General features: G+C 43.6%; 1 non-coding gene across 1 annotated transcript; it reads left to right on the top strand.

Annotated features, from left to right (window-relative positions):
* Positions 1–9,806: 9,806 nt before the first annotated feature.
* Positions 9,807–9,879, top strand: TRNAK-UUU (transfer RNA lysine (anticodon UUU)). Its single transcript has one exon. It is a non-coding gene; the product is annotated as a tRNA-Lys (tRNA).
* The last annotated feature ends 12,243 nt before the right edge of the window (positions 9,880–22,122 follow it).

Here is a 22,122-nt window from a genome sequence, read left to right as displayed (position 1 = left end):
GTGCTAGTGGTAAAGAACTCGCCTGCCAGGTAGGAGACACAAGAGATGAGGGTTCAGTCCCTGGGTCGGGAAGATCCCCTGGAGGAGGGCACGGCAACCCACTCCAAGATTGTTGCCTGGAGAATCCCATGGACCCAGAAGCCCTGGCAGGCTCCAGTCCTGAGGGTCGCAAAGAGTCGGACACTACTGAAGCGACTTAGCCAGCACTCAGAGATGCTGCTGCCCAGCCAGTCACATAAACCCCATGGACAGATTCCCCAGATTCCAGTCCAATAGAGTGCAATGCCTTCAGATGACCAGAGCCTGCCTGACTGCAACCAAGGGCTTATTATCCTTAGCAAAACTCTGCCCCGCTGTCGGCCTGTTATCTTTGCTGAAATGACAAGGTGGACAACCTGAAATGATCACAACACGGTTAACCAGCCATAGTCCAGTATAAAATAAAAAATTTTAAAAGGGACTTCCCTGGTGATCCAGTGGATGGGAATCCACCTGCCCGTGTAGGGACACAGGTTCGATCTCTGGTCCGGGAGAATTCCACATGCCCTGGAGCCACGAAAGCCCTCGCACCACAACGACTGGAGTCCACGCACTCTGGGGCCCGGGAGCCACATTGACTGAGGGCCCTACACCTAGAACCTGTGCTTCACAGCAGAGAGGCCGCCACGGGAGATGCATCCCAACTGCCTGCAACTGGAGAAAGCCCATGCGCAGTAATGCAGACTAGTGCAACCAAAAACAAACTAAATAAATAAATAAAAAATAAAATCAGGTCAGTTCAGTCCCTCAGTCATGTCCAACTCTTTGCAACCCCATGGACTGCAACATGCCAGGTTTTCGAGTCCATCACCAACACCCAGAGTTTGCTCAAACCCATGTCCATCGAGTCAGTGATGCCATCCAACCATCTCATCCTCTGTCGTCCCCTTCTCCTCCTGCCCCCAATCTTTCCCAGCATCAGGGTCTTTTCCAATGAGTCAGCTCTGTGCATCAGGTGCCAAGTATTGGAGCTGCAGCTGCAGCGTCAGTCCTTCCAATGTACATTCAGGGCTGATCTCCTTCAGGATGGACTGGTTGGATCTCCTTGCAGTCCAAGGGACTCTCAAGAGTCTTCTCCAACACCACAGCTCAAAAGCATCGATTCTTTGGCGCTCAGCTTTCTTTACAGTCCAATTCTCACATCTATACATGACTACTGGAAAAATCATAGCTTTGACTATGTTTGACAACCAGACCTTTGTTGGCAAAGTAATGTCTCTGCTTTTTAATATGCTGTCTAGGTTGGTCATAGCTTTTCTTCCAAAGAGCAAGCGTCTTTTAATTTCATGGCTGCAATCACCATCTGCAGTGATTTGGGAGCCCAAAAAAATAAAGTCTGTCCCTGTTTCCATTGTTTCCCCATTCTATCTGCCATGAAGATGGGACGGATGCTATGATCTTAGTTTTCTGAATGATGAGTTTTAAGCCAGCTTTTTCACTCTCCTCTTTCACTTTCATCAGAGGCTCTTTAGTTCTTCTTGGCTTTCTTTCCTGAGAACAAAGATGACAAAGGATATCGAGCAGATCTGAACATTCCTAGTTTTTTTTTTTTAATTTGTGTGAGTCACTCAGTCTGGTCTGACTCTTTGTGACCCCATGGACTGCAGCCCACCAGGCTCCTCTGTCCATGGGATTCTCCAGGCAAGAATACTGGAGTGGGCTGCCATTTCGTTAACTGGTCCTAACTCTGCATGTCTGTAACGAAGTTTGCTTTTCTGCCCCCTAACTCTGCAGGAGGTACACTTCACACCTATTTTCCTTTGACTCTATGTTAAATACATCCTGTATCTGGTGTTCACCCTGACAACACCCTTTCCGTTGTAGTAACATATCAGAAAGAAGGCCACAGACTCGCGAACTGCCCGTCTCAATTACTGGGTTACTGATGCCACCTATGACTGTCCTTGAAACAACGCAAGAGGAAAAAACCAAGGTCCTATCACCGTTGTTCTTATCAGCGACTCCTGACTGCGAGCCCTCATCTTATACAAGCCCTAGACTCCTCATGGAAGCGGGGCACAGTTCTTGAGGCTTGAGGCTACAGTGTTCCACTCTCTGCCGGCACAGAATTAAAGCCACCTTTCTATTTCCTCTAACTCTGTCTCCGTATTTTTTCATTCAGCTTCAGTGGGCAGAGAAGGCCAGGATTTGGGCCAGCAACATTACCTATTTCCCTGCCAAGCTGCACAAGACACGTTCTGTTTGCTTGGCTACTACTTACATTTTTGAAGGCCACGTTGTCCCTGTGGTTGGATTTTCGATCTCCTATGACAGCCTGAGTAAAAACGGAATCCAACATAAAACTGGATGAATAAATAAGGACTGTGTACAGACTGGCTTACATAGAAATCCACTGCCTGAGCCTTGTTTAGGTCATTTTGGTTTGCGTTGCAGAGATGTCCTCCTTTAAGTAAACCCTACTGAGCATTCTCCCTGGTGGCTCAGGTGGTAAAGCATCTGCCTATAATGCGGGAGACCCGGGTTCAATCCTTGGGTTGGGAAGATCTTCTGGAGAAGGAAATGGCACCCCACTCCAGAACTCTTGCCTGGAAAATCCCATTGATGGAGGAGCCCACCGGGGTCACAAAGAGTCGGACACAACTGAGTGACTTCACTTTCACTGAGCATTCACTTAAAACTCCACATAACCTTGGATTTGCAACAGTGTTTCTTAAGGCTCTGCAGGAAGGCAGTTTGGCCTCCAGGCCTAACTGACAAGTTTCTCTACCTTGCTTTAGCAGTGGCTTTGTATTCAGCTCCCCTTGGAGCACAAGCTGTTCTGTTTTTGCCACCAGCAGGGACCCTTCATGTGAATTGCAGGCTTCTGAATGTCCTCAATTTCATTAGAGGTAATAATGGCACCCCACTCCAGTACTTTTGCCTGGAAAATCCCATGGACGGAGGAGCCTGGTAGGCTGCAGTCCATGAGGTCGCTAAGAGTCGGACAGGACTGAGTGACTTCACTTTCACTTTTCACTTTCATGCATTGGAGAAGGAAATGGCAACCCACTCCAGTGTTCTTGCCTGGAGAATCCCAGGGACGGGGGAGCCTGGTGGGCTGCCGTCTCTGCCGTCGCAGAGTCGGACACAACTGAAGTGACTTCACAGTAATACTGTTTTTACTCGAGGGACAGAGGTTTATTTGGGAATATCTATGCCAGGCGAGGCCCCCATGTCTTCCTCTACCTCCTCACTTAATTTACCTTCCCCAGCCAGGTTCACCTCCTCCTGGTCACCTCCGGGGCCCAGCCAGGGCTGATCCTTGCCTGTCCACAGCCTCACTCAAGCAGCAATCTGACTGTGTGCACCCGTGCTCTGTGAACACATATAGTTTCTACTCGGTCTGAATATTCATCCCAAGCTACCCCCCATTTCATTCTATTCACCCCCTTCTCGTCTCCCAGTTCAAGGCCCCTGGTGACCTCAGATGACCTCACGAAGTGGCTAACTCTCTCAAGCCATCTTTTCCAGAAGAGTGAAAACCGGCATCTCTCTCATTTAAGCCAGAAATCCCTGATGCCTGCAGGCTCAGGACTCTGCAATCTGGGTGATTCTCTCTCCCCATGAACCCCCTCATTCCGACCTAAATATCCACCTCCCTCGTCCCTAGCTCAACATGCTAGAAAGAAGGGCCCGGCTGTCACAGGAGGTCATTGGAGGACGTGACCACTGGGTGACCCACCAGCCGGACCCGGGTCTTCGGGGATGCACCCCCACCCCCGTATCTTCCGCCCTCCCGTTGCGGTTTTCAAGGATGCAGCCTCAAAGAGAGGGAAGGGTTGGGAGGACACCTGGACAGACTGCACTACACACCTGTACCTTGTGAAGGCCGCGACATGAACTTGGAAGATTCTGGCAGTGGGGTGCGGAATCTTCCAGTCTGGGGGTCGCCCAACTCAAACCTGGGATTAAGTCCCCATGCATGTTAAACCTGCCACCTACCGATCTGAAGTGTCTGCTTCCGTCTTCCGGCTCTCCTTGCCATCCAGGGACCCAGGCCAGTTGTAGATTTCACCGGGAGAACTCGCCAGGTTGCTGAACTAACACTGGCTAACCCGCTGAAGAGAGCCCGCAGTGATCCCGTGAGCACAGGGCGCTACACGCCGCGCGCGCCTCCGCTCCAACCCAGTCCAGATCGTGGTGCAGCGATGCTTACTTAAGTCTTGCCCCTTGCAATTCTGCTCCCGGCGGACTCCCCGCATTCCTTTTTATCCCCCCATTAAAAGATACTGCGATTAATTATTTTAACCTCTGGAAATGCTTACAGCATCTCCTGGAAAAAATGGGGAATGGGGCATTGTGAGTACGACTTACACCCTCCCAGGACCCAGGTGAACTTAGGAAAACTCAGGCATCTCTCTTTGAATGAGTCATAAACATCAGCACAAGTGGAACTGTCGCGACAGTGTCATCAGTAACAACGCTGATGTTTTTATTCCTGTCTGACTTAGTGTTTTATTTCTTAATGGATTCCGAACTCAGAGAAGAAAGAAGGTGGGATTTATTACCTCCCTCAAACCCCCAAAAGGAAAACAAATGGTAAACAGATAATATAAAAATTAAAAATTAATTACACATTGGGATAAATGTCATGAAAAATAACACTGTGTATGACAAATACCCCAGTCCGTCTTCTGCATGTCTCCTTTTTTATGTATACTGCTGCTAAGTCGATTCAGCTCTTTGTGACTCCATGGACGGTAGCCCACCAGGCTCTTCTGTCCATGAGGTTTATAATTTTGTTTTTGGCTGTGCTAGATTTTCCTGTAGTTGCAGCGAGCAGGGGCTTCTTATTTCGGTGGCTTCTTTTGTTGCAGAGCACCAGTGTTCGGGATTCAGTGGTTGCAGCTCGCAAGCTCTAGAGCACTGGCTTGGTACTTTCAGCACTTGGGCTTAGGAGTTGCAGTTCCTGGGCTTATAGTTGCTCCGCCATACATGGGATCTGCCCAGACCAGGGATCGAACCCACATCTCCTGCACTGGCAGGCAGATTCTTTACCACTGCGCCCACCATCCCCTTCCCCAGGAAGCCCTGTGTTTCTCCTTTACTCTCACGCTCACAACACTTCTGACAACACATATGCGGATTTTTGCCCCACACCGCACTGTTCTCTGACATTATCTGACATCATCTGGGCATCCTACAACTGACCTCAGTTCAGACACTGTCTCCCAGGAGGCGGCACTGGATCCACAGAGGAAGGTCTCCGTCCCATGAGACTGCTTCGCCCCCAACTGCAGGTACCAACCTCAGGTCCACATGGCCACCCATGCTTCTGACCAATTAGCTGTAAATCAGAGGCTCGCTCCACCCACTCCTCAGGTGTGATTAATTCACTAGTGCAGCTCACAGAACTCAGGAAAGCTGTTTACTTACTGTTTACCAGTTTATTGGGCTTCCCCCGTTGCTCAGCTGGTAAAGAATCCGCCTGCAATGCGGGAGACCTGGGTTTGATCTCAGGGTTGGGAAGATCCCCTGGAGAAGGGAAAGGCTACCCACTCCAGTATTCTGGCCTGGAGAATTCCATGGATTGTATAGCCCATAGGGTCGCAAAGAGTCAGACATGATTGAGCAACTTTCACTCACCAGTTTATTATAAAAGGACGTGATAAAAGACACAAGAGCAGCCAGATGGAGGAAACACCCGGGGTTGGGTCTTCCCTGCGCTCTCCAGGCTCCACTTCCCCAGCATGGCCCCTGCCTTAGGAGGACATGGCAGAAAGGCATTTGTCTGCAAGACAGCTCCCACCAGAACCCAGCCATGCTGGCACCCTGATCTCAGACTTCTAAGCCTCCGGAACTATGAACAATAAACTTTTGCTGTATATAAGTCACTCAATTAATGGTATTTTGTTAAAGCAGTCTGAGGGGGGACTAAGATTCTTTCAACATAAACTATTGTTTCCCAGTAACGACAAGCATCTATATTTTCCTCCTGCTGCTGCTGCTTCTAAGTCGCTTCAGTTGTGTCCGAATCTGTGCGACCCCATAGATGGCAGCCCACCAGGCTCCCCTGTCCCTGGGATTCTCCAGGCAAGAACACTAGAGTGAGTAGCCATTTCCTTCTCCAATGCATGAAAGTGAAAAGTGAAAGTGAAGTCTCTCAGTCGTGTCCAACTCTTAGCAACCCCATGGACTGCAGCCCACCAGGCTCCTCCGTCCCTGGGATTTTCCAGGCAAGAGGACTGGAGTGGGGTGCCAGTGCCTTCTCCGTATTTTTTCCTGACGCACTTCCTATTCCAATTCACAGTTCAGAAGAGTCTCACAAATTTCAAGATGTTCACAGCAGTTACAAATGGCATTTTGCAATTTTCAGTAGTTTATATCACCCTTAAATTTGTGGAAATAGGTTTAGATATAACATGTATGAAGCTTGATATTGATTCTTTACATTGGCAGCTATATGGGCATTGGATGCTGGAAATGCATCTCATTTTATTTTTATGAAATATTGAATGTGATATAATTAAATTTTAAGAAAAATCATATTAAAATGTTCTCACTCATTTTTGTTAAAAGTTTATATTCATTCACTATAATGTATACATCACCTTTCATTTTGACATAATTTTGAGTCCTTCAAAATAAAAATGTTTAATATACATAAAATATTAACTTTTATTTTAGATGAAAATGTGGCTAAATTCTACATATTTTGAGTTCTGTTGCCTAATGCTGTAGATCATTGAGATCATGAAAGAAAGGAAATATATGAAAGTGGAACTCATCATGTTGCTTAAATACTTTTAAGCTAGGAACCCAAAAAAATGAGCAAATTTCTGTCAAGCATGACTCATGTAAAATTCCTGAACAATTTACTATATATTCTCTAATGGAAATGTAATTGGTATTTTAAAAATGCAAATTAGCAAATTTTTCTCATCAATTCACAATATGAATAGATCAGATGAAGTTGCTACAACCTCATGCACGCACGTGTGCTGAGTCACTTCAGTCCTGTCCGGCTGTGTGACCCTATGGACCGTAACCCACCAGGCTCCTCTGTCCATGGGATTCTCCAGGCAAGAGTACTCCTCCAGGGCCTACAACCTCATATTCTTTACCAAATAAAGGTACAACTACACATCGCAAAATATAATTCTCACACAGAAAAAATACAAATGCAATTATAGCACTGAAAAGGGGATGTATAAAGTACAGTCGATAATATTCAGTAAACATAAGTGATTCCAATTGAGACCCTTACTGTGATGTTCTTTAAAAAAATGACCCTCTATATCTAAAGCTTGCCAAGCATAATAATGCTTTTTGGCTCAATAAAAGTGAAGCATTTACAGAAAACATAGTACAAATGGTTTCAATTTGGGGTGCTAAAATAAACAAAAATATAATGCAGATAAACACAATGAAGTGAATGAACATTCTTAAGGACTGAAAATTCAAGATGAGGCCATGAATCTGATGAGTAATAAAGTGAGAAAAGAAAACATATACAACTTTAAAAAGTTATTATTACTCAGTTCAGTCAGGCTGTAAAAGCATCAAAATTCATATCAAAGAAATGTGTCTTCATTATAGGTATCACTGCTGAACTACAAGAAAAGGAAAACAAGTCAACGTTTATGTCTTTCACTGGGTTTTACAGCAGTTGTGAAAATAAGTTTAGACTTTACTGACAAACTGAGAAAATAGCTCAGTTTTAGGGACTGACTTAAGAGACTGATGAAAAAAAACAAATTGAAAGTCTTGCCCAATCTCACTAACATAGCTGGCAAAGAAGATGAGTCGGCCAAAATTTTTACCAAAAGTCCAGAAGCATCTGTGCTGTGTGGAGCATAGTTGGAACTTATTGCTGGGAGAAATGGGCTTATCTGAACCAACAGGAATGCTGCTCTTTGGAACAATTCCAGAGATGGAATGTAGTGTTTTCTGGACCTGCCCAAAGATGGACTACCATTATGGAACATGAAATTGGACACCAAACCAAAATTTAACACATAATGAGGTATGGAATATATCTCCTTAAAGTAACTAGATCCCACTTAGACAAGACTAAGATGTACTAGGAGAACTCAGTAAAATAATATTCCCAAATAAAAAGTGAATAATCATCAAAATTGAAATTAATTTTGAATGTGTGCTATCTTATATTCATTTGAATGAATACAAATGATCCATTGCTTATTTTTAAAAAAGAAACAAAACAGATCTACTATAATATTCCACTTCCAAAGCTATTAAACTATGTATTTTTAATTTCAGAGATTTTTTTTTCCAAATTGGAAGAAACCAATATAAAATAGACAACAAAGTGAGATTCTAATAAACTATAAAGAATTTAGAAAAATAAAATGAAAATATTTTCATGACTATGTATAAACATTTTCAAAACAAATGTTAGAAACCCTCAGTTCAGTTCAGTCACTCAGTCGTGTCTGACTCTTTGCGACCCCATGAATTGCAGCACTCCAGGCCTCCCTGTCCATCACCAACTCCTGGAGTTCACTCAAACTCATGTCCAGCGAGTTGGTGATGCCATCCAGCCATCTCATCCTCTGTTGCCCCCTTCTCCTCCTGCACCCAATCCCTCCAGCATCAGGGTCTTTTCCAATGAGTCAACCCTTCGCATGAAGTGGCCAAAGTACTGGAGTTTCAGCTTTAGCATCATTCCTTCCAAAGAACACCCAGGACTGATTGCCTTTAGAATGGACTAGTTGGATCTCCTTGCAGTCCAAGGGACTCTCAAGAGTCTTCTCCAACACCACAGTTCAAAAGCATCAATTCTTCAGCGCTCAGCCTTCTTCACAGTCCAACTCTCACATCCATACATGACCACTATCTTCTGACAAATCATAGAACAGGGTATTTTTGTTAATTGAACACAGATTTTTAACAAATTGAATATCTAACCACTATTTTTTAGTTCTATTTATAATACCTCCACATTGAGAAATTTGAAAGAAGATCCATGAATGGACCTAGTTCTCTAAGGAAAAATTTAAATTATGATATAAAATAGCAATTTTGTCATGAATTAAAATATGTAATATTTTCTATAATAGATGCAATTTACCACATGCAACCATATCACAATATTTGAACATGTTACATAATATTAGTGGTATATTTCTGAATTTAAGTAGTGCTTTAAGAACTTTATTGGCAATTCAAATTGCTACAGCCTCAGCAAACTGGTTTCCCCAATTTGGAATAAAAAACTATCTAAAACCTTCAATGCCTTAAGAAGGATTACCTAATTTGGCACTCTTTAACAAAGCAGAAATGTTGTGAAAAATCTTGATTAAACAACCCAAGTGGAGATATTGCTGAATCCAACACAGGAAAAATTAAAATTTTTGAATAAATGTGTAACTTGTAAATTATCTATGTCTTTATGACTCACCTAAACATGACCATCAACAGAACACCTGGGCATGTGTGATAATAATTAAATTCAGCTGCCTTTGATATTTGCCAGCTTGCAATTATTGACATATCTAGCTTTGCACATGTTTTCATGAAGGAGTATTTCTTTTGGCAGGAGGATAGAATATAATTCAACAGCTGGTTTGCTTAATTTATAATTTTTACTTCATTGGAAACACGGTCTATAAGCCTCCATTTCTACTTGCCCCGACCCCTGAAATGCCTGGCACAGGCCTGGTAGGCTTGTCCATTGGTGTCTGTCAAATGAGGAATGCGAGCGTGACATGGGCTTAGCATTACCAGTGAAGGCTTCCTTCCTCCTTATGCCCAGCACAAGGCAAATGCACCATCTTCTCTTTGCAAGGCAAGAGCCTTCAGAAGTCTGGGTAGCTCTGTTGGTAGAGCATCAGACTTTTAATCTGAGGGTCCAGGGTTCATGTCACTGTCCAGGCGGGAGGTTTAAGCATCCTCTTGTGCTTAGAGGATACTAAGCTTTTGGGCTTCCCTTGTGGCTCAGCTGCTAAAGAATTCCACCTGCAATGTGGGAGGCCTAGGTTCAATCCCATGGTTGGGAAGATCCCTTGGAGAAGGGAAAGACTACCCACTCCAGTATTCTGGCCTGGAGAATTCCATGGACTGTATAGTCAGACATGACTGAGCAACTTTCACTTTAATTTGTCATATATGAAAATGGGTCCAAATATTGTTTTGTAATGTTCTAAACCAGTCAGTCCTAAAGGAAATCCACCCTGAATATTCATAGGAAGGACTGATACTGAAGATGAAGCTCCTATACTTCGGCCACCTGACGCAAAGAGCCAACTCATTAGAAAAGACCCTGATGCTGGGAAAGAGGATGAGATGGCTGGATGGCATCATTGACTCAATGAACATGAGTTTGAACAAACTCCAGGACATAGTGAAGGACAGGGAAGCCTGGAGTGCTCAGCCTATGGGGTTGCAAAGAGTGGGACACGACTGAGTGACTGAACAACAAAAATGTTCCTTGCACCACAAATAATAAATTGCTTATGGAGAACCCTGTTAAACAATCATTGCTGGAGACATGGGCTCTTTTCTTTGAGACTCTAAAGTGACAGAAAGGCTTCTTCCTCAGAGTACAGTACAGAAAGGGAAACAATGAGCAAACTTTCAGTGGAGCAAGCTGACAAACATGACCTCGGTCAGGTGAGATCAAGGTCAACCTGAACCTCAGTGATCAGCCATATCGATCGAGCTGCTGCGAGCGCCCTTCACCTCTGTGATCTTCCTCACAAAACCCAATCTAATCATGAGAAAAACATTAGATGAGTCCTAATTTAGGGAGTTTCTCAAAATACCCTGCCCGTATCTCTCAAAAAAATAAAATAATATCTCAAAAAATATCAATCTCAAGTTATCGAGATATTACCTCAATAATATCTCCATCTCAAAAAAATAAAATAAGTAACAAACAACAACAACAAAGGAAAATCTAAGAAATTCTCACAGGGAAGAGGAGCCAAGTAAGATAAGGTTAAATTCAATATGGTGTCCTGGGTGGGCTGCTGGACCAGAAGGACATTAGGTAAAAACTACGGAAAACTGAAAGAAGTATGTGCTGTGCTAAGTTGCTTCAGTCGTGTCCAACTCTTTGTGACCCCATGGACTGTAGTCCGCCAGGCTCCTCTGTCCATGCGATTCTCCAGGCAAGAATACTGGAGTGGGTGGCCATTTCCTTCTCCAGGGGATCTTCCCAACCCAGGGATCAAACCCACATCTCTCACATCTCCTGCATTGACAGGCGGTTCTTTGCCACTAACGCTACCTGAGAAGTCTTATGAACTTCAGCTAATAATAATGTATCCACGGTGGTTCTTTCACTGTGACAAGGGTACCTCGTTAACGTAAGAACACATTCACATTAGGAGAAACCAGGTGTGCAGCCTTTGCAAGTTTTCTATACATCTGAAACTATGCTGATTAAAAATTAAGTTTTAAAAAATGTAACAGAATGTGTCTGAAGGACAAAATGACCTAAAATGAAGCCTCCTAGCCTAGCAAGGGATGGGCTTCTCTGGTGGCTCAGATGGTAAAGAACCTGCCTGCAGTGCAGAAGACGTTTTGATCCCTGGGTCGGGAAGATTCCCTGGAGAAGGAAATGGCAACTCATTCCAGTGTTCTTACCTGGAGAATCCCATGGACAGAGGAGCCTGGCAGGCTACAGTCTATGGAGTCACAGAGTCAGACACAGCTGAGCACACACACAGCCGGCAAAGAAAACATAAGAAGACACCCCAGAGAGAGAGAAGGATGGGCTTGGGACAGAGTTATCCAGGGCTCAGATAATCCTAGAAGATGCCTAGTCTGGGCAGAGCAAGGCATCGATTGTGAAACCGTCCTGCTCGGACATCCTGATGCCATGGACATGCTGTCTAGGAAATAGTCGTGTGTACGTCACCAAGATCAGCAACCCCTCAGAACCTGAGATCATTTTTCCTCTGAGCAGCCTCTGATCTTACAGACACTGAGGGAAGGAACATTCTCTCTCCTGGGCTGTCAGTCAGTTCAATTGCTCAGTCATGTCCGACTCTTTTCAACTCCACAGACTGCAGCACGCCAGGCTTCCCTGTCCATTACCAACTCCTGGAGCTTGCTCAAAGTCATGTCCATCGAGTCAGTGATGTCATCCAACCATCTCATCCTCTGTCATCCCGTACTCCTCCCGCCTTCAATCTTTCCCAGCATCAGGCTCTTTTCCAATGAGTCAGCTCTTCGAATCAGGTGGCCAAAGTATTGGAGTTTCAGCTTCAGCATCAGTCCTTCCAATGAATATTCAGGACTGATTTCCCTTAGGATGGATAGGTTGGATCTCCTTGCAGTTCAAGGGACTCTCAACAGTCTTCTCCAACACCACAGTGCAAAAACATCAATTCTTCAGCATTCAGCTTTCTTTATAGTCCAACTCTCACATTCATACATGACTACTGGAAAAGCCATAACTTTGACTATGTTTGAAAACCAGACCTTTGTTGGCAAAGTAATGTCTCTGCTTTTTAATATGCTGTCTAGGTTGGAGAAGGCAATGGCAACCCACTCCAGTACTTTTGCCTGGAAAATCCCATGGACAGAGGAGCCTGGTAGGCTGCAGTCCACGGGGTTGATAGGAGTAGGACACGACTGAGTGACTTCACTTTCACTTTTCACTTTCATGCATTGGAGAAGGAAATGGCAACCCACTCCAGTGTTCTTGCCTGGAGAATCCCAGGGACGGGGAAGCCTGGTGGGCTGCCATCTATGGGGTCACACAGAGTCGGACACGACTGAAGCGATTTAGCAGCAGCAGCAGCAGCAGCAGGGCTAATCTGGAGAAGGCAATGCACCTCACTCCAGTACTCTTGCCTGGAAAATCCCATGGATGGAGGAGCCTGGTAGGCTGCAGTCCATGGGGTTGATAGGAGTAGGACACGACTGAGCGACTTCACTTTCACTTTTCCCTTTCATGCATTGGAGAAGGAAATGGCAACCCACTCCAGTGTTCTTTCCTGGAGAATCCCAGGGACGGGGGAGCCTGGTGGGCTTCCGTCTATGGGGTCACACAGAGTCGGACACGACTGAAGTGACTTAGCAGCAGCAGCAGCAGGTTGGCCATAGCTTTTCTTTCAAGGAGTAAGTGACTTTTCATTTCATGGCTGCAGTCACCATCTGCAGTGATGATGGAGCCCCCAGAAATAAAGTCTCTCACTGTTTCTATTGTTTCTCCATCTATTTGCAATGAAGTGATGGGACCAGATGCCATGATCTTAGTTTTTTGAATGTTGAGTTTTAAGCCAATGTTTTAACTCTCCTTTTTCACTTTCATCAAGAGGCTCTTTAGTTCTTCTTCACTTTCTGTCATAAGGGTGGTGTCATCTGCATATCTGGTAGTACATTACGGCCTAAAAAATGAGGGGAATATAACCGTTCTAATACATGTATTTTTTGAGCGTCTTTGGAGAAAAGAACTGTGGATGCAAATGGGCACCCAGGTAGCAAAGCCAGCCTCAACGGAGAATGTGGGTGAGGAAGATGATCTACAAATTGGGAGGTTAAATGGGCATTAATAGTAGATAATGTTCTATCCAATTTGGGTGTTTTGAGAATAGAAGCTGAGGGTGATTTTAATTGTTTTAATAATTTGAAAAAAGGAGCCAACATATCAGTAGTGATTTGTATGTAGGGTTGGGCCAAATTAAGATGACCCAAAAATTGTTGTAATTGTACACAAGAAAATTTGGCAGGCAATGTGAGTTGAGGAATAGCAGGAGTGGCAGCATCTTCAAGGACTTTATGTCCCAAGTATAAATCTGGATAATTTCTTTGACTTTCCTCTATTCTCTATGGCTATGTAAGGCCATAAGAAAGTGACATTTTTTGTAATGTTATAAGGTGAACTTCAGAGAGAGATTTGCCTGCCAACAAAATATGATCCATATAATGATAAACTACAAGATCAGGAAATTGGGATCAAAAAGGATTTAAAGCTTGAGCAACAAAATATGGACATAAGGTGGGACTGCTAAGCATGCCCCGAGGGAGAACTTAATGATACCTTTTAATAGGTTGAATATTATTAATATTGGTAAAGTAAATGCAAATTTTTTCGATCCTTCTCTGACAAAGGGGTGGTAAAGAAACAATCTTTACAGTCTATTCTCATAAATTGATAATCTAAAGGAATCAAGTTAGGGTTAGGAAATCCACATTGAAGTGTCCCCATAGGTTGTATTACTTTATTAATTTCTCTTAAGTCTTGCAATAGCCTCCATTTACCAGATTTCTTCTTTATAACAAAAATGGGAGTGTTCCAAGCGGAAGTAGTCTCTTCTTTATGTCCTAATTGTAACTGTTCATTAATAAGGTCCTCTGCAGCTTGTAATTGCTCTAATGTTAATGGCCACTGATCAATCCATATGGGCATTTCTGTCAGCCATTTTAAAGGTACTGCTGGCCTTTCTCCTGCAGAAGCCCCTATAAAAACGGCATAATAATCTTTGTATTTAATTGCGGTAATAAACCTCTCCCCCATACCACGAAGAGAATGTTTAAAATATAAGGTTGTATATGGGCGATTACTTTAGAGGGTTCATTCCTGGCTGCACATGAGACAGACCCATAACACACTCTGTCGAGATAGGGTGTTGCCGCTAATGCCCCAGAGGGGCTCTGCATGTTCCCAAGGCCAGGCAAGAAGGAGGGAAAACTGTGACATCAGCGCCCGTATCCAATAGACCATTGATGAGTTGCCCGTTAACTGATTGACAAGGTAAGTACTGGCTTATCTGATTTTACAGGTATGGTAGCAGCAACAACGGTAGAACCAAAACCATGATCACCCCGATAATTATCCGGTTTGTTTAGAGAAACATAAGGGAGTAAAACCAGTTGGGATATAGATAATCCTGAAATTTATTTTGAGGTGTAAATATGTCCATACTTGAGCCTTTATAATACCAGTAAAATCCCAATCTATAATTGCCAGGATAACAAAAATGCCTTTTTTTTGTGCATGAGAACGAAGTAATAAAAGTCCCACAGTATCTTTTGGTAGAGGTCCCCGTAACTGAGTAGGAATCAAATATACTTCCCCAGGCAATTGAATGTTGACTTCCTCACCATTTATAAGACCTATTCCTGCACTTCCATGGGTGGCATGAATGGATTGAGAGGCGGAGAATTGACCAGCGCAGAGCTGTTTACCGGATAAGTCTGAATTCTTTGATTGTTCTTGTATGGGGGCTCCTTTGGACTGGAGCTGGAGATGTTTCCATCTTTTTGATTCCCTAATTCTGACTTGGCAATTGGCATTGATTAGCCCAATGATATCCTTTCCCACATTTGGGACATTTTGTCTTGGGTCTATCAGCTCTCTTATTTCAACATTCCCAGAGTAAATGTCCAATTTTCCCACAATTAAAACAAGTTTTGCCAGGAGGTTTTAAAGCGCCCGTGAATAATGTAGCCCGCTGAGTTTCAGAACCTACTGTTTGGCATGCTTGAATCATAGTGGCCAGAGTAGTATCAGGCTTAGTATAGATACCCTTCAAAACCTCCTGGCAGTCTTCATTAGCGTTCTCAAAGGCCAACTGTTTAAGCAAGATCTCAGCAGCCTCAGGATTTTCTATTTGTCTTTGAATTGCGAGTTGCAAGCGATTTACAAAAGCATAATAAGATTCATTATTCTCCTGTCTAACGCTAGAAAAGGATTGAGTAGCACTCCTTCCATCCGGCATCCTTCTCCAAGCTTTAACAGCTATTTCAGCCGCCTGTTGGATGGCCTCCTGTGGAAGGGCCAGCTGTTTTTGAAGGCTGGCGAATGGCCTAATCCCCATTAACATATTATGGTCCACATTAATGCCAGCAGTTAGATTGTTCGTGGCGGCAATGGCGGCTAAATCAGAGTATTCCTGTTGCCATACCGTGTATTGCACAGGCATCACCACCATTTTTATCAACTGTTTCCAATCCCGAGGTGTCATCTCATATCCTTCTGCAACTCCCTCCAAAATGCCAGTAGTCAAAGAGCTACTCAACCCATTATCATTTATACTCCTTTTTAACTCTTTAAAAACTGAATAAGGAAGATGTTCAGAGAGGGGCTTTCAACCTGGGCCGCATAGTATTGGATAAACAGCTAATGGAGATAGATCCCCCGATTGAGAGCTTCCTGCATGCATCCAGTCATGGGGGACGTCCTAGGAGGCGTCTCCCTTAGTTCGGGAGAGGGATCGTGAGAGACAACGGGAGCAACGGAAAGAGGGGGTTGATATTCCAGAGCAGGGGTACTAGGGACACCAAAACGAGAAACGGCGTCCAGGCAGAGATGCCATGCAAGAACTGCAACTGGTGCACAAGGCTCCTCATGTAACTTTTGCCCCATTTGTTCCCAATCCTTGATACTCAAGGAACCCGCCTCGGGGTACCAAGGACAATGGGAATCGATCTCCATCAACAGCTGGGCACGTATCTTGTGACTTCCTTCATGCCCTGCCTTGCGTAATAAAAACTGCAACTCAAGCCTATGCGCATCTTGTTTTTCAGAAAGGGCATTTCCCATGATGTAGACTCACCGGGATCCTACCATATAGGATGGGCAACACCCAGAGCCTGCTCCAGGCGGATGAGTCCATCAGGTCCCTGGAGAGCACCATTTGTCGGGGATGAGGAGTGGTGTCGCAGCAAAGAAAAACACGGAGATGATGTAGCGAAGTGGCCACCTATCCACCAGGCAGAATAGGCGCGCCGGTGGAGGTTCGCCATGTCCTTTTAATGATAACTGCGCATGCGTACAATGTTTATTGCGCATGCAGTAAAATGCCACATACAGAGTATCTGTGTGGCATCTGCCTAAAAGTTTTCTGCGGTTACATTAATACAGACTATTCTTGCCAAGTTTTATCTAATAGCCTAATGTTCTTGATTATAATGTTCCCTCGTCATTTCTTAGGAGACAGACAATGAGTCAGCTGTCTGGAAGAGTGCTGCAACAGACTGCTTCAGAATGTGTCCTGAGGTGACTCTGGGCCTGAGTCCTTTATACCTGAACTAATATTTTTCCATCCAGCAGAGGCAAATAGTCCCTACCACTTTCCTGAACTTTCCTTAATGCCCATATACATCAGGGTCTTTTCCAATGACTCCGCTCTTCACACCAGGTGGCCGAAGTATACCAGTGAATATTCAGGGTTGATTTCCTTTTAGGATTGACTTGGTTTGATCTCCTTGCAGTCCAACGGACTCTCAAGAGTCTTCTCCAGCACCACAATTGGAAAGCATGAATTCTTCAGTGCTCAGCCTTCTTCCCTTGTAGCTCAGTTGGTAAGGAATCTGCCTACAGTGCAAGAGACTTTGGTTCGATTCCTGGGTCGGGAAGATCCCCTGGAGAAGGAAATGACAACCCACTCCAGTATTCTTGCCTGGAGAATCCCCATGAACAGAGGAGCCTGGCAGATTACAGTCCATGGTGTCGCAAGAGTAAAGCCAGGACTCAGCAACTAAACCACCACCACAGCCTTCTTTATGGTCCAACTCTCAGATCCATACATGACTACTGGAAAAACCATAGCTTTGACTACACAAATCTTTGTTGGCAAAGTGATATCTCTGCTTTTTAATGTGCTGTCTAGGTTTGTCATAGCTTTCCATCCAAGGAGCAAGTGTCTTAAATTTCATGGCTGCAGTCACCATCTGCAGTGATTTTGGAGCCCAGGAAAATAAAATATGTCACTGCTTTGACTTTTTTTCCCCTTCTATTTGCCGTAAAAGTGATGGGACCAGATGCCATGATCTTACTTTTTTGAATGTTGAGTTTTAAGCCAGCTTTTTCACTCTCCTCTTTTACCTTCACCAAGAGACTCTAGTTCCTCTTTGCTTTCTGCCATTAGAGTGGTATCATCTGCATATCTGAAGTTGTTGATATTTCTCCCAGCAATCTTGATTCCAGCTTTTGATTCATCCAGCTCAGCATTTCATATGATGTACTACACATATAAGTTAAATAAACAGAGTGACAACATACAGCCTTGTCATACTTCTTTCCCAATTTGGAACCAGTCTGTTGTTCCATGTCTTGTTCTAACTGTTGCTTCTTGACCTGCATACATGTTTCTCAGGAGACAGGTAATGTGGTCTGGTATGCTCATCTGTTTAAGAATTTTCCACAGTTTGTTGTAATCCATGTGATCAAAGGCTTTAGCATAGTCAAACGAAGCAAGAGATGTTTCTCTGAAATTCTGTTGCTTTATCTAGATCCAGAGGATCTTGGCAATTTGATCCCTGGTTCCTCTGCCTTTTCTAAATCCAGCTGTACACCTGGAAGTTCTCAGTTCTTGTATTGCTGAAGCCTGGCTTGAAGGATTTTGAAAATAACCTTGCTAACATGAAATAAATGAAATTATATAGTTTGAACCTTCTTTGGCTTTGCCCTTCTTTGAGATTGGAATGAAAACTGATCTTTTCCATTTCTGTGGCCACTGTGGAATTTTCTAAACTTGCTGACATATTGAGTGCAGCACTTTAACAGCATCATCTTTTAGAATTTTAAATAGCTCAACTGGAATTCCATCACCTCCACTAACTTTGTTTCTAGTAATGTTCCCTAAGTCCCACTTCACTTCACATTCTAGGATGTCTAGCTCTAAGTAAGTGACCACACCATCATATATATATGGGTTATTAAGACTTTTTTGTGTGTAGTTCTGTGTCTTCTGCTTCTATTAGGTCCTTGCCATTTCTTTCCTTTATTGTGCCCATCCTTGCATGAAACGTTCCCTTGATATCTCCAGTTTTCTTCAAGAGATCTCTAGTCTTTCCCATTCTATTGTTTTCCTCTGTTTCTGTGCATTATTCACTTAAGAAGGCTTTTTTTAAGAAAAAGTTAATTTTAATAACTTTATTTAGCCATCATATTTCAAATAATCATTCAACATGTAATTAATATTTTAAAATATTGAAATATCTTTCATTCTTCTTGTCATAGGAAGTCTTTTAAATCTGTTGTATATTTTACATTTACATTTTTACAGCATATCTCAATGCAGACACAAATCCTTGATTTGTAGTTAGATTTCATAAAATTTACAATTGAGAAACTACATTTTTATACACCCAAATTGTTCGGGACATATTTTAAAGTTTTCTACTAACCGAATCAAGTAGCAAAATATCATATCCCTTTCAAATCTTCACATTTTAAAAACCTGTTCATCCAAAAAGGCTTTCTTATCTCTCCTTGCTATTCTCTCAAACTCTGCATTCAGTTGAGTATATCTTTCCCTTTCTCCCTTGTCTTTCACGTCTCTTCTTTTCTCAGCTGTTTGTAAATCCTCCTCAGACAACAGCATAATAATTCAGTATGTTTACAGATTATATTCCATTAAAAGTTATTATGAGGTAATGGCTATAACTCTCTATGCTTTACAACGCATCTTTGTTGCTTATCCATTTTATACGTAGTAGTTTGTATCTCTTAATCCCACATCCCTTCCTGCCCTTCCTTCTTCTCTCCCCGCTGGTATCTACTAGTTTGCTTTCTATATCTGTGTGTCTGTTTCTGCTTTGCATATACATTTATTTTGCATATACATTTATTGATGAAAGAGAAAGAGGAGACTGAAGAGTTGGTTTAAAGCTCAACATTCAGAAAACTAAGATCATGGCATTCAGTCCCATCACTTCATGGGAAATAGATGGGGAAACAGTGGAAACAGTGGCAGTCCTTATTTTCTTGGGCTCCAAAATCACTGCAGATGGTGACTGCAGCCATGAAATAAAAAGACGCTTACTCCTTGGAAGAAAAGTTATGACCAACCTAGATAGCATATTCAAAAGCAGAGACATTACTTTGCCAACAGAGGTCTGTCTAGTCAAGGCTATGGTTTTTCCAGTAGTCATGTATGGATATAAGAGTTGGACTGTAAAGAAAGCTGATCGCCAAAGAATTGATGCTTTTGAACTGTGATGTTGGAGAAGACTCTTGAGGGTTCCTTGGACTGCAAGGAGATCCAACCAGTCCATCCTAAAGGAAATCAATCCTGAATATTCATTGGAAGGACTGATGTTGAAGCTGAAACGCCAATACTTTGGCCACCTGATGTGAAGAACTGACTTATTTGAAAAGACCCTGATGCTAGGAAAGATTGAAGGCAAGAGGAGAAGGTGATGACAGAGGATGAGATGGTTGGATGGCATCACCAATTCAAGGGACATGAGTTTGAGTAAATTCCGGGAGTTGGTGATGGACAGGGAGGCCTGGCATGCTGCAGTCCAGGGGGTTGCAAAGAGTCGGACATGACTGAGCAACTCAACTGAACTGAACTGATACATTTATTTGTATTATTTTTTGGATTTTATCCCATGTATAACTGATATCCTACAGTGCTTGTCTTTCTCTGTCCAACTTATCTCACAAAGCATGTTATTTTCTATGTCTGTCCATGTTGGCAGAATTTCATTCTTGTTTATGGTATATCACATCCAGGGAAGACTTTTTGAAGCCAGGGAGTGAAACAGAGCTTCATGTGGAAAGGCAATATTCACAAGAGGTCCAAGCACCCACCACCTGCAGAGTATACTTTCTCCAGGTATGTCGTGGCCTTGTGTGCAGCTGTAGCAAGACCTGTGTTGCTCAGTGTGCCAAAATCTACAACCAGTGAGGAAAACAAGTTGGTGTTAAAGCAATATGCATCCTATGGCCCCGTGCAGTGGCCATGGATGTGAGAGGTGCACTGTGCTGAACCCCCTTCAAAAGGACCTGTGACAAGGGCACCCTCGGTCCGCTGTGAATTCATACAGAGACTATGCTTTTCCTGGGGCTTCCCTGGTTGCTCAGTGGTTAAAGAACCCCCCTGCTGATGTGGGATACGCAGGTTCGATCCCTGGTTCGGGAAGATCCCGTGGAAAAGGCATCGGCCACCTACTCTAGTATTCTTGCCTGGGAAACCCCATGGACAGAGGGGCCTAGCAGGCTACTGTCATCACGAGGAGATACACACGACTGAGCAACTGAACAACAACAGCATGTCTTTCCCAGCTTGGCTTCAGCCAGAACATGCAGGAGACTTGAGTCAGCCACTCTGCCCAATGAGGAATCTATTAGCCTTTGCTCTGGGCACCCCATCAGCTGATACTTTCTCAGACTGCAGCTCAAGGAAAGATTTTTAAAGGCAACATTTTGGGTAAGGGTTGCATCATACGGACTTTCTTCTAATTGGGTGGTGGTATTGCCGGGAGAAATATCAATAACCTCAGATATGCAGATGACACCACCCTTAGGGCAGAAAGTGAAGAGGAACTAAAGAGCCACTTCATGAAAGTGAAAGAGGAGAGTGAAAGAGTTGGCTTAAAGCTCAACATTCAGAAAACGAAGATCATGGCATCTGGTCCCATCGCTTCATGGGAAATAGATGGGGAAACAGTGTCAGACTTTATTTTTTTGGGCTCTGAAATCACTGCAGATGGTGACTGCAGCCATGAAATTAAAAGAAGCTTACTCCTTGGAAGGAAAGTTATGACCAACCTAGCTAGCATATTGAAAAGCAGAGATATAACTTTGCCAACAAAGGTCCATCTAGTCAAGGCTATGGTTTTTCCAGTGGTCATGTATGGATGTGAGAGTTGGACTGTGAAGAAGGCTGAGCGCCGAAGAATTGATGCTTTTGAACTGTGGTGTTGGAGAAGACTCTTGAGAGTCCCTTGGACTGCAAGGATATCCAAGAAGTCCATTCTAAAGGAGATCAGCCCTGGGTGTTCATTGGAAGGAATGATGCTAAAGCTGAAACTCCAATACTTTGGCCACCTCGTGCGAAGAGTTGACTCATTGGAAAAGACTCTGATGCTGGTAGAGATTGGGGGCAGGAGGAGAAGGGGATGACAGAGGATGAGATGGCTGGATGGCATCACTGACTCGGTGGACGTGAGTCTGAGTGAACTCCAGGAGTTGGTGATGGACAGGGAGGCCTGGCATGCTGCGATTCATGGGGTCGCAGAGAGTCGGACACGACTGAGTGACTGAACTGAACTGAACTGAACTTGCCCTTCTCTGAAGTCTTGATATCATCGAACATCCTGGAACTCAGGTCTTCACCTTACCCCTCAAAGAGCTATCAAAATCTTTTTCCTGAGCGAGTTGACTTCTAAATCTTGAAATTTCAGTTGATTTGCTTTTTTCTTTTTTGCTTA

The sequence above is a fragment of the Bubalus kerabau genome, chromosome 10, assembly GCF_029407905.1.
Source record: "Bubalus kerabau isolate K-KA32 ecotype Philippines breed swamp buffalo chromosome 10, PCC_UOA_SB_1v2, whole genome shotgun sequence".
Classification (NCBI taxonomy): Eukaryota; Metazoa; Chordata; class Mammalia; order Artiodactyla; family Bovidae; genus Bubalus; species Bubalus kerabau.
This window is presented reverse-complemented; position numbering and strand designations above follow the sequence as displayed.